The 13,337-nt window shown below is 35.8% G+C and overlaps 2 protein-coding genes across 5 annotated transcripts in view; one reads left to right on the top strand and one right to left on the bottom strand.

Annotated features, from left to right (window-relative positions):
- LOC138711053 (sodium/hydrogen exchanger 9B2-like) overlaps positions 1–12,496 on the bottom strand; it is a 65,144-nt gene extending 52,648 nt beyond the window's left edge. The window contains exon 1 of one of the 4 annotated variants that reach the window (XM_069842360.1): positions 12,241–12,496. The gene's annotated coding sequence lies outside the window, so the exon portion shown is untranslated. Of the gene's footprint in view, positions 1–4,242; positions 4,405–4,509; positions 4,636–4,673; positions 4,911–12,240 lie in introns of those variants that run through there. The other 3 variants (XM_069842358.1, XM_069842361.1, XM_069842359.1) reach the window with 3 other exon arrangements.
- The window catches only part of LOC138711054 (putative gustatory receptor 28a), a 176,117-nt gene that overhangs the window by 64,189 nt on the left and 98,591 nt on the right, over positions 1–13,337 (top strand). The gene's annotated exons all lie outside the window — the stretch shown is intronic.

The following is a 13,337-nucleotide window of genomic DNA, read 5'->3' as shown; positions in this document are numbered from 1 at the left end:
CATTGTGACCATAATATTATCACCGAACTACGATCACAATCACCACTATTATCACCAAACTACAACCACAATCACCACCATTATCACCAAACTGTGACCATAATAACCATTATCACCAAACTGTGACCATAATTACCATTATCACCAAACTATGATCACAGTCACACCATTATCACCAAACTGTGACCATAATCACCATTGTGACCATAATACCGTTATCACCGAACTACGATTACAGTCACCACCATTATCACCAGATTACGACCACAGTCACCACCACTATCACCAAACTACGATCACAATCACCACCATTATCACCAAACTACAACCACAATCACCACCATTATCACCAAACTGTGGCCATAATCACCATTATCACCAAACTACAATCACAATCACCACCATTATCACCAAACTGTGACCATAATCACCATTATCACCGAACTACGTTCACAATCACCACCATTATTACCAAATTACGACCACAATCACTACCACTATCACCAAACTACGATCACAATCACCACCATTATCACCAAACTACAATCACAATCAGCACCATTATCACCAAACTGTGACCATAATCACCATTATCACCAAACTACAATCACAATCACCACCATTATCACCAAACTGTGACCATAATCACCATTATCACCGAACTACGTTCACAATCACCACCATTATTACCAAATTACGACCACAATCACCACCGCTATCACCAAACTACGATCACAATCACCATCATTATCATCAAACTACAACCACAATCACCACCATTATCACCAAACTGTGACCATAATCACCATTATCACCGAACTACGTTCACAATCACCACCATTATTACCAAATTACGACCACAATCACCACCACTATCACCAAACTACGATCACAATCACCACCATTATCACCAAACTACAACCACAATCACCACCATTATCATCAAACTGTGACCATAATCACCATTATCACCAAACTACAATCACAGTCACAACCATTATCACCAAACTGTGGTCATAATCACCATTGTGACCATAATACCATTATCACCGAACTACGATCACAATCACCACCATTACTAGATCTGTATATAAGATTGAGGTTTTCCCGGCATCGGGTTCTCGGCCACGTGAGTTGGATTGTTGCTTTCAAGCTTTCGATGATTAGGTCTACCATCTTTTTCTTCATGTAGAAGTGCAGTGGGACCATGTCTAGCCGGTATATAAGTGGTCAGTAGGACTTTTCATCGAAAGTTTAGAAGCAACAATGCAACTCACTTGTCTCAGAACCCGCGAAGAGTGTAGATCTGTGTGCTTGAATGTCAGGGTAGCGTTCACAAGGGCTCCAATGGAATGTAATCCTTTGGCTCCTTCCGCTTTTCACTTGAAGACGAAAGTAGATAAACTTGGAAATGTCGCTTTTCTGACTAATGGTTAAAGACCATCTTAAACTCTTGTTATTTTCATTCGACCCATTCCGTGTTGAAATATGGATACCGGAAGGAAAATTATGAGGATTTCTAAGAAATGATTTCGTAAGATTGGATGTGTTGTACTGAACTGTCATTTGTGATTGCCTAACAGTGACGTAGACCCCTACAGTGCAGTAAGTGTGACAAACACTTGTTGACCGTCACGTGCTTCTTATCAGTGCTGCATGCATTGCAATGCTAGGTTTAAAGCCAGGATAGCGTTGTCAGTGTTGGATAATCTAGACTGGAGGATGCTGGTGTGCACAAGATGTAATGCAATACATGAGCGTGGGGTATTAATTTCACAAGCGTCTTGTATAACACGGCGTATCGTTCTGCTGTCAGACAACGTCTCTACAACATACGTACGTTGTTAATCAATATTTAATACAAGTAAATTCGATAATCATCGATAATCCAGTGGCTACTAAGTCGGTGGATCTGAAGTTCACAGGTTCAAATCCAGCCGAGGGCGATGGATTTTAAAGGGCGACAAAATCCTCACCTTGGCTTGCTATGGGACTGGCCCAAGTACAGTAGGCTTATGGTAAAAAAAATAAAATCCTGGTACTAGATAGAGGGGCGGCCGGGTAGCTCAGTTGGTAGAGCAGCTGGCTACGGACTGGAAGGTCCGGGGTTCGATCCCAGGTGGTGACAGGATTTTTTCTCGTTACCAAACTTTCAGAACGGCCCCGAGGTTCACTCAGCCTCCTATAAAATTGAGTACCGGGTCTTTCCCGGGGGTAAAAGGCGGTCAGAGCGTGGTGCCGACCACACCACCTCATTCTAGTGCCGAGGTCACGGAAAGCATGGGGCTCTACCTCCATGCCCCCCAAGTGCCTTCATGGCATGTTACGGGGATACCTTTACCTTTACCTTTTACTAGATAGAGGACTTCAAACAAAACTTGTCGGCGATTTAAAACATACATACAGGGTACATACATGCATGCATACTCGCATAACATACATAAATACATACAAATCATAAATGCATACATACATGCAGTACAATACAATGGAGGGGAAAAGGAACTGGTCAACCTACTCCATTATCTTCTGGCTTACTTCCCTCATGAGTGATGCCTTATCGGTGTCACGAGGTTCAAACCTGTCTTTGGACAGTTGACTAAACAACATATGCACATACTTTCTTACTTACTTACTTACTGGCTTTTAAGGAACCTGGAGGTTCATTGCCGCCCTCACATAAGCCCGCCAGTGGTCCCTATCCTCAGCAAGATTAATCCAGTCTCTATCATCATATTCCACCTCCCTCAAATCCATTTTAATATTATCTTCCCATCTACGTCTCGGCATCCCCGAAGGTCTTTTTCCCTCCGGCCTCCCAACTAACACTCTATTTGCATTTCTGGATTCGCCCATACGTGCTACATGCCCTGCCCATCTCAAACGTCTCGATTTACTGTTCCTAATTATGTCAGGTGAAGAATACAATGCGTGCAGTTCTGCGTTGTGTAACTTTCTCAATTCTACTGTAACTTCATCCCTCTTAGCCCCAAATATTTTCCTAAGTACCTTATTCTCAAACACCCTTAACCTATGTTCCTCTCTCAAAGTGAGAGTCCAAGTTTCACAACCATAAAGAACAACCGGTAATATAACTGTTTTATAAATTCTAACTTTCAGATTTTTTGACAACAGACTGGATGACAAAAGCTTCTCAACCGAATAATAACAGACATACATACATACATACATACGTACATACATACATACATACATACATACATACATACATACATACATACATACATACATACATTCCACACCTGTGGAGTAACGGTTAGCGCGTCTGGCCGCGAAACCAGGTGGCCCGGGTTCAATTCCCGGTTGGGACAAGTTACCTGGTTGAGGTTTATCCGAGGTTTTCCCTCAACCCAATACGAGCAAATGCTGGGTAACTTTCGGTGCTGGACCCCGGGCTCATTTCACCTTCATTTCATTCAGATGCTAAATAACCTAAGATGTTGATACAGCGTCGTAAAATAGCACAATAAAATAAAATAAAAATAAAATGCATACATACTCACATAACATACATAAATACATGCATGCATACACATAGGCTATATATACATACATACAACGAAGAGGGAAAGGAACTGGCCAACCTCCCCATTATCTTATGGCTTACTTGCCTCATGAGTGATGCCTTATTGGTATCACGAGGTTTAAACCTGCCTTTGGACAGTTCACTAAACAACATACATACTTACATGGGCTTACATATACATACATACATATTCCGCGAAAAACGTTCAGGTGCTTTTATAGAGTTTGAGTGAAGGGAAAGAGCTTGCGAGCCTATGAGAATAATGACTGCTACATTATTATTATTATTATTATTATTATTATTATCATTATTATTATTATCATCATTATTATTATTATTATTATTATCATTATTATTATTATTACTATTATTATTATCATTAGTATTATTATTATTATTATTATTATTATTATTATTATTATTATTATTACTGTACATTTTATCCACGTCTCGTAATACACTAGTGCAGATGTCAGATGTTTCCTACAGGCCCTGATTTGCTACTTAATTATATTAATATGAAATTCCAAATAAGAGTAAATAAAATATTATAGAATTACAACAAACTAAAGTTCTTAATATCTTATAATCATCTTTTTTATTTTCAAAAATCGCATGTAATCAATTATTAGTATGTTTGAATTTGTGGAAATAGTCTTAAATGACAAAAAATAAGTGTCGAGTTCTTGCATTACCTGACAGAAGGAGCGAACGAAGAACCCGCCGGCAGAGCGCACCTATACGAGTAACGAACCTGCTATGCTGTAAACAGCTGTGCTATCCGTCACACCTCGGGACTCGTGTAATACACGACCGCACTCACTACCACACACCAATACAGTAGTGCTACTTATAACCAAGCCAGAGCAATGCAATGCTGTGTAGGCCTGATTATTTATCAATCCTTCCCCGAACATGAGTAATCCTACCTTACGAAATACTAGCCGCCACTGATAACCTACCCCACATGGGTATTTGTGTTGTTGTTGGGTTTGGAATGAATGGAATTCCGTGTCACAAAGCGCTGGGCGTCATCAGCTGTGTGGAACGTCCGAGCGTGGGTGCAAGTTACACGCGACCAGGAAATTACACACCAAGTGATAATTATATGGTACATATTACTTACCCCTGAAGGCTGCAACCCTCTCTACTGCTCTCCGCTAACCTTACGCAACTGAAAAGGACGAAAGTCCGCTCGTTGACCGTGGTGCCAACTGGCCAGCGAGGTTAAGCGTACTGCCAACATTTGAAACGCCACATCTCCTCCGCTAATCCTGTGATGTGATAAATATGGATAGCTAGGCTTCAGCTCGGCATCGCTAATGTGCGAAGCAATTCCAGAGGGCAGGCAAGTGGCTATCACAAAACAAACACCGCTCGCTCACGCGTAACGATATCTAGTAGTTCTTCTGGACTGTTTTAATCTGGATAAAGTGGCAGATAAATTTGTAGATATAAACTGTGATGTACTTCTGTAAGCATGAAGATTAATATTACTTTATCTTAATAACCGAAGCTTATCATTAAGAAAAAACGTTTAGATAATTTATACTTCTTGAAATGTCTTCTACTACAATAATTAAACAATAATAGGCCTAAATAAAATTATGGATCTATAAGATTATTATTATTGTTTTAACAAGTATTATTATTATTATTATTATTATTATTATTATTATTCCTCCCTATTATTATTATTATTATTATTATTATTATTCCTCACCTGACATAATTAGGAACATTAAATCCAGACGTTTGAGATGGGCAAGGCATTATCACGTATGGGCGAATCTAGAAATGCATATAGAGTGTTAGTTGGGAGGCCGGAGGGAAAAAGACCTTTGGGGATACCGACACGTAGATGGGAAGATAATATTAAAATGGATTTGAGGGAGGTGGAATATGATGATAGAGACTGGATTAATCTTGCTGAGGATAGGGACCAATGGCGGGCTTATATGAGGGCGACAATTAACCTCCGGGTTCTATAAAAGCCAGTAAGTATTATTATTATTATTATTATTATTATTATTATTATTATTATTATTATTATCATTATTATTATTATTATTATTATTATTATTATTATTATCATTATTATTATTATTATTATTATTATTATTCCCTGTTATTATTATTATTATTATTATTATTATTATTATTATTATTATTCCTCACCTGACAAAATTACGAACATTAAATCCAGACGTTTGAGATGGGCAGGGCATGTAGCACGTATGGGCGAATCCAGAAATGCATATAGAGTGTTAGTTGGGAGGCCGGAGGGAAAAAGACTTTTGGGGATACCGAGACGTAGATGGGAAGATAATATTAAAATGGATTTGAATGAGGTGGGATATGATGATAGAGACTGGATTAATCTTGCTCAGAATAGGGACCAATGGCGGGCTTATGTGAGGGCGGCAATGTGCCTCCGGGTTCTATAAAAGCCAGTAAGTATTATTATTATTATTATTATTATTATTATTATTATTATTATTATTATTATTATTATTATTCCTCACCTGACATAATTAGGAACATTAAATCCAGACGTTTGAGATGGGCAGGGCATGTAGCACGTATGGGCGAATCCAGAAATGCATATAGAGTGTTAGTTGGGAGATCTGAGGGAAAAAGACCTTTGGGGAGACCGAGACGTAGATGGGAAGATAATATTAAAATGGATTTGAGGGAGGTGGGATATGATGGTAGAGACTGGATTAATCTTGCACAGGATAGGGACCGATGGCGGGCTAATGTGAGGGCAGCAATGAACCTCCAGGTTCCTTAAAAGCCAGTAAGTAAGTATTGTTGTTGTTGTTATTATTATTATTATTATTATTATTATTATTATTATTATTATTATTATTATTATTAAATAATAAATTATGACTATATGACATTCTAAATGAATATTAGACAATCGTAATTGGTGACTATCACATTCGATTAATTTACGCTAACTTAACCTAGCCTAAACAGATAGAAATTAAGTTTTAGCGATAATTATATAAATCTGAGAGTAACGATTATAAAAATTGACGCCATTTGAGTTTTTATCGTTCCTATATCAGATGAAGCCAAAATTATTGAAGTACGTAACTGGATGATTTGAAGCAAAATTATTTTAATAATGACAGAATAATGTATTACATACCGGTGTCGTCTTTTTTTTTTTTTTCTGTATACGATTTAACACTGACATAAGAAACATATCTATGAAAACAATTAAGAAATAACTTAGTGGGCCATGTTTAGAAATTAGCAGGCTTTGATAATTTGTGAAACAAGAGAACATCAGGCTTTGATTAGAGTTCCTCGATAATAAACTGAATATAAGAGTTGAGACACAGGATCCAAACATTACCTACGTTGTTGCATAATTAAGTAAGCAGTTACAACGGCTTTGCTTCTAGTAAACACAAGTTAGCAGATTTTCCTTATTTCTCAGCGATAATAACTAGCTGAAATCATGGTATTTCATGTATTATAATATAATATACTGTATTATAAAATTACGTACCACATTTGTTTAATATATGTATATAATATACAGGTCTATGGTTTTATTTCTCACTAGCCGTACCCGTGAGCTCCGCTGCACCTGTTAGAAATAAATATAAAGTAATTACATAATTAAAATAGGACGTTTGATCCAGGGAACATTCGTGTTTGATAGAAGGATAAATCGTTTAATATGTTACTTAATTTAAATTGTATTAAATAATTAAAATGCGATCATTTTGGTCCAGAGACACTCATTTGGTGCAATGACAATTCCTTTAACATGTTAACTATAGTTTAATGAAGATTGACATATCATTTAGTGTTAATGTCTAAACTTTATATTACTTGCTATATGTTTCCATTGAATTATGGTAATAACTTAATTTTAACCCTTGTTTTCTACGTATTCAGTAAATGGCGCTTGGCCCACTATGGTTCTGAACCTTTCAAATAACTTAAATAGTGATACCGCATATATACTGGTATGTAATTATATTTCTCTCTTTCGAAAATGTAAGGATTCACGATCTCCTATGCACTATTGCCATGGAATGAATAAATGTGTTTTTTCTTCCTACTCAAAAATTTTATATTTTGCACATAGGAGTTACTGCAGGAACAACAACGCTATAATCTGAGGCGGCTGGGAAAAGGTATTGTATTGTTGGTGTAAAAGTCTTGTATATCCTTAAATATCAGTCCTATTAAAATTTTGCATAGAATAAAACTTATCGGAAATCAGTTTTAAAGAAACTTTTGTTATGTAACATTTTTCACAAAAAGCAATCATAAGCGCGATATTTGTATTTATTTAATTCAGGCCCCTTTAAATAAAGTATTTTGAATGCCACATAGCCTAAAATCTAAGTTACAACGAACTTAATTTATATTTCAGTTTTCATCAAAATCCGTTCAGCCATTATCGTGTGAAAAGGTAACAAACATACATACAGACAGACTTACTTACTTACAAATGGCTTTTAAGGAACCCGAAGGTTCATTTCCGCCCTCACATAAGCCCGCCAGCGATCCCTATCCTGTGCAAGATTAATCCAGTCTCTATCATCATACCCCACCTCCCTCAAATCCATTTTAATATTATCCTCCCATCTACGTCTCGGCCTCCCTAAAGCTCTTTTTCCCTCCGGTCTCCCAACTAATACTCTATATGCATTTCTGGATTCGCCCATACGTGCTACATGCCCTGCCCATCTCAAACGTCTGGATTTTAAGTTCCTAATTATGTCAGGTGAAGAATACAATGCGTGCAGTTCTGTGTTGTGTAACTTTCTCCATTCTCCTGTAACTTCATCCCTCTTAGCCCCAAATATTTTCCTAAGCACCTTATTCTCAAACACCCTTAACCTATGTTCCTCTCTCAGAGTGAGAGTCCAGACATACAAACAAAAATTTCAAAAACGCGATTATCGGTCTCAGGATGAATAATTATACATGTTAACACCAGTTATTTTTGTAAAAGCGAAAATTATCACAAAAATTTCGGTTACGGATTTATTATTAGTGTAGATGGGAGATTTTTTTTTATCAAACCTTTACATATTCTGATTGTTGATGCGATCAACCTCTCAACTCATATTATAAAGGGACTCTAGAATTGTTGAAATTACAGATATTCAGGAATTCATTATTTTATCGACTCAATTTATTTTTGAGTTCACGTGTACCTAGATTTAGTTGTATGCGTTGACTACGGGGCGAATCGGGATCACATGGTTCTCTTGATCTAGTCATGGCCATCTTGACAATCGCCTAATATAAATACACGTTCAAAGTTCTGAAAAACAAAGGAATTGCTATATTAAACTCATGTTAAATGTGCATTTATATATAAACTTGTTCAATGTAGGCTATGTTATGACTAGGGACCGGATTTTTATGTAATTACATATTATATTCCTTTCAACCTAACCGTATATAAATAACAAATCTTTGCGAATCTTGTAATTACCATTAATAGGCCTATATTAAAATTTGATACTACATATTTTTACATATTTACCCCACATTACATATTATGGCTTGGTATTACATAAATCTACATATTTAGAGGTTTTATTCACTTTTACTTCTCTAAAGTCGCTATGATCATGTCTCCGAGTATTTCTTTCAATTATCTTGGCTTCGTTTACGGAAGAGACGTTCAGTTCATTCACTCTGTTTGCTGTATCAGATTTTAAATAATTCCACACCTATTTACCTAGTTCCTCGCTTCACACTTTTAGCATCCCACCACAACCGTGATACACGTTCACAGCATAACCATGTTCTATCAATTCCATTCCATCAAACATCTCTCTACTCTGCTTCCTTCACAATACACACAGCTCGTTCCTGGAATTCCTTGTCACAGGAAATCAGGAGCAGTCGGAGTCTAAAATCTTTTAAGTACACTCTACTTAGAAATGTATTTATTGAACAGAACTAGACTCTTGCGGAAATTTCTAAATAGTCTTAAATGACCAAGTTGTTATTTTTTTCTCCTCTCTCTTCTTTTTTTTTCTCTTTTCTTTTTTTTTTATTATCTTCATATATTACTTAATCATCTGGGTTTGTATGCCATTTAGTAGGACTTTACTAATCAACATTTTATGTCTTGTCACCCATATGTATTCTCCAATTAGTATATTAACTGAATAATATATCTCAAGTAAATTAATCGTCCAATTTGTCTCGGGCATTTTAGATCTTATAAATTGTGTTTGTGTGTGTGTGTGTGTGTGTGTGTGTATTCCCCTTATGTTATGTAACTTATTTTGATTATGTGTAATTTTCTACTTTATTTTATATATTATGTAACTGATCTTGTCTATTGTAATTTCCTACTATATTTTATGTAATTTCTAAGTTATTTTCTTTTGTGTTGTTTTGTAATCAAATTTTGTATCTCATGTATTTGTATTATTGAAACCTGGTTGAGTGGAAGAGAAGGCCTCATGGCCTTAACTCTGCCAGGCAAAATAAACCTACTACTACTACTACTACTACTACTACTACTACTACTACTACTACTACTACTACTACTACTACTACTACTACTAAAAGATAAAAAAAACTTCTCCTAGGGAAGTTTACAATTTGAAATACTCAGATTTAAAAAGCCTTTTTACCTACCCAAGAAAGGATGTATTTCTGGACGAAACATAACGTCCTTAGTTCCAGGAAGTAGTAGAGGCACTCACCCCATACCGCCCATTGTAAATATGAGTGAACACAAAATGCAACCTTTGTCATACAACTACCTTGTATTGTAAAAATCACTCAGAAAGTAGCGTTGACTTCATATGGTGGAGTGGGACTAGGACAACATGATTTGTCTCGAACTATAATTGTCCTGCACACGTCTTAACAAGCCGTTCCCATGCAATTTGCAACGTTACCCATCCTCTTCCTAATCCTTCCAGGGAAAACCTGTGTCAAGTCTGACATGAGCCGCAATAAAGTAGCCGACTTTTGAAAAGAAGCTGGAGTAAAGGAACAAACTGGAAAGATGTTTCAAGATTAAAATAAATAGCTTTTCAGGTTATTCCTTGACCTCTTTACTTTAAATTTAGTAGACCTATACAAAAATGGGATTTTCCGAGCAATTAGAAAGTATGGTTCTCGGCTGGAATAATCCTATCCTTCTGAATGAGACAGGAATGTCACTTTTAAAACAACAGTTTGTAAATGTCTATAATTTTTTAGGTTTTAGTAGGTACTTTGTTTCTTACAGGGAGCAGCTAAAATCCATGTATCCCATATCTCCTCTTATTTTCTCCCAATCCAGTAAAGCGGAACAGTGCTTGCAAGTGAGTTTATCTACTGCTTTTAACTAACTAAAATGGTCCCTGTATCTTCAACCCTAACGACAAAAATAAAATCATGGATTGCTTTCGCTACAGATGTAAAAATAATAATGTGTCAAGTGTGCGGTAAAAAAAAGTCGGGTGCTCTATGAAATCACAACTGGAGAGTCTTATCTATCCCATTTGGCTTCTCGTTTTCAAAATTTATCCGCATATCATCAGCTAAGTACAAGATCTCATCATCACAATTTACTCATTATACCCTACCACAAGCCATCTTTATATTCTTCATCCTATACAGTTTCAGTTGCTAGAAATTGGAACTCTCTACCGAGTGATATAAGGGGTTGTTGGACAATAACTTCATTTAGGTCAAAATTACATAAATTCTTACTTAACAGATTAATTGCTGATTAATATTTGTTACTTATAATGAAACTAACATCTGTCCATTCTTATTATTATTACCATTAATTTCTCTAAATAGATTTACAAAATCTCTAATGGCAATTGCATTAATATTCTCATTATAGAAATAGAAATATATATATATATATATATATATATATATATATATATATATATATATATATATATATTCTCCCTGTAACATAGTCCTAGTAAGCTTATATTAAATTAATTTTCATCATTTTACTAGCTATCTCAAATATTAAATTAATTATAATTCATTGAATTAAATTAGCTCATAAATTAAGTTACTACATTACCTTATAGATTTATCTAAATTTAAATAAATGTGTAGTGAAGAATATTGCTGGAGAACCTTTTAAGTGTAGTGTAAATATTTGTAATTTAAATTTATGTATTGTATTGATTAAGGCTGGTTGAGTGGAAGAGAAGGCCTTATGGCCTTAACTCTCCCAGCGAAAATAAAACATTATTATTATTATTATTATTATTATTATTATTATTATTATTATTATTATTATACCTGCTATTGATACTAAATATTTTCATGATTTTACATATTTTGGTTCATATTCAGCTTATTTTTCTTACGTAAATATGTACATATTTCACACCTTGATATTACATAAAAATCCGGTCCCTAGTTATGACTAAGAATATGACGTCACGCCGTAGCCTACGATTGTAAGTTCTGGTTGGTCGTGGTTGGACCCATCTAATCAGTTTTTCAATTCTTATATTCAAACGTTATCGAGGGATTCTAGCTTTAACTAGCGACCATAAGTGATATTCTCTTGTTTTTCAAATGGCCAAAGCCTGCTAACTTCTAAACACTGCACACTGATTAAGTTATTTCATCACTGTTTTTATACATAGGAATTTAACATTGCCATAGGTATAAGAATCTGTAAAAAAAAATTGTAGAGTATAAACTTAATAAGTTATCACCTCATGTGAAATGTGTGCAACGCACTGAACGAACAGCAGAAGAGTATTAAACCCAGGATTGCCAACTGTTCGTCGTTCGTTGCTTGTCCTCTTCTGCGTGGATTCTTCACACCACACAACACACACTCACGGCGGCACTAACACGTTGACGAGTCTCCTAGTATTAACTCAGAACAAACATCCATGACCTAGGCAGTTTTCGAACCCACGACAGTTGCAGCTGTGCACCTAGTAGTTGAGGCCGACAGGAATGATGCAGCAAACGAGGAACACGAGCAATGCGATGCTAACAGCTGTTGTGCTGGTATTTCCGTTAACAATCCAATTGACCTCTGACCAGGCTATTGTGTTTAGCGGCCTTGCATGTCCGTCACTGGAAGTCGTGATATACCAAAGTTTGTCATGCAAAAGTGACAGAATACCATAGAATATTATCATTATTTTTAATTTTAGTAGGTTATTTTACGACGCTGTATTTACACCCACAAAACGCAAAAAATGATGAAAAATTAGAATTTTCAAAATATAATTATTTTAATAGACAATTTTCTCCTCTTTAATTTGATATAAGAATTTTCGATTTATGCCTTATGGTTTTTCAGATAAGTCCCATTTTCCAAAATGCTGCGTCATCAGTCATGGTCACTTACTTTTGGAGTGCATTACTTTTGGAGTGATCTTCGTAGCAGTCAATCCCCTCGTCCAGCATTGCTTGTAAAATAAAGTTCTTTCTAGTCCCGAAATAGACGCATAGATATCTGGGCATGATCATTAGATTGAAAAAACGTTTTTACATAATGAAGTAATTTATAATCTTTTACTGTTAGTCATAAAACTGTAAATTTGTGTGTCAATGATGTTGTACGTCATTTTAATAAGAGTCCAAAAGTAGAAATTACAATTCTGAGGAGGATGGGCATAAACCCTGGGACAAACACCATCGCAGGATTTGTTGCATCAATGGAAATAGGGACAAAAAAAAACATTCAACACCTGAAGTTAAAACAAGACGGAGGTATTTGAGAGGCAGAAAGAAGCTGAAACTGGACCGACATGAAGCTGCTTAAGGGGTGACATATGATGATGGAGTCTTCTAG

Source organism: Periplaneta americana, chromosome 12 (genome assembly GCF_040183065.1).
Source record: "Periplaneta americana isolate PAMFEO1 chromosome 12, P.americana_PAMFEO1_priV1, whole genome shotgun sequence".
NCBI classification, from domain to species: Eukaryota; Metazoa; Arthropoda; class Insecta; order Blattodea; family Blattidae; genus Periplaneta; species Periplaneta americana.
This window is presented reverse-complemented; position numbering and strand designations above follow the sequence as displayed.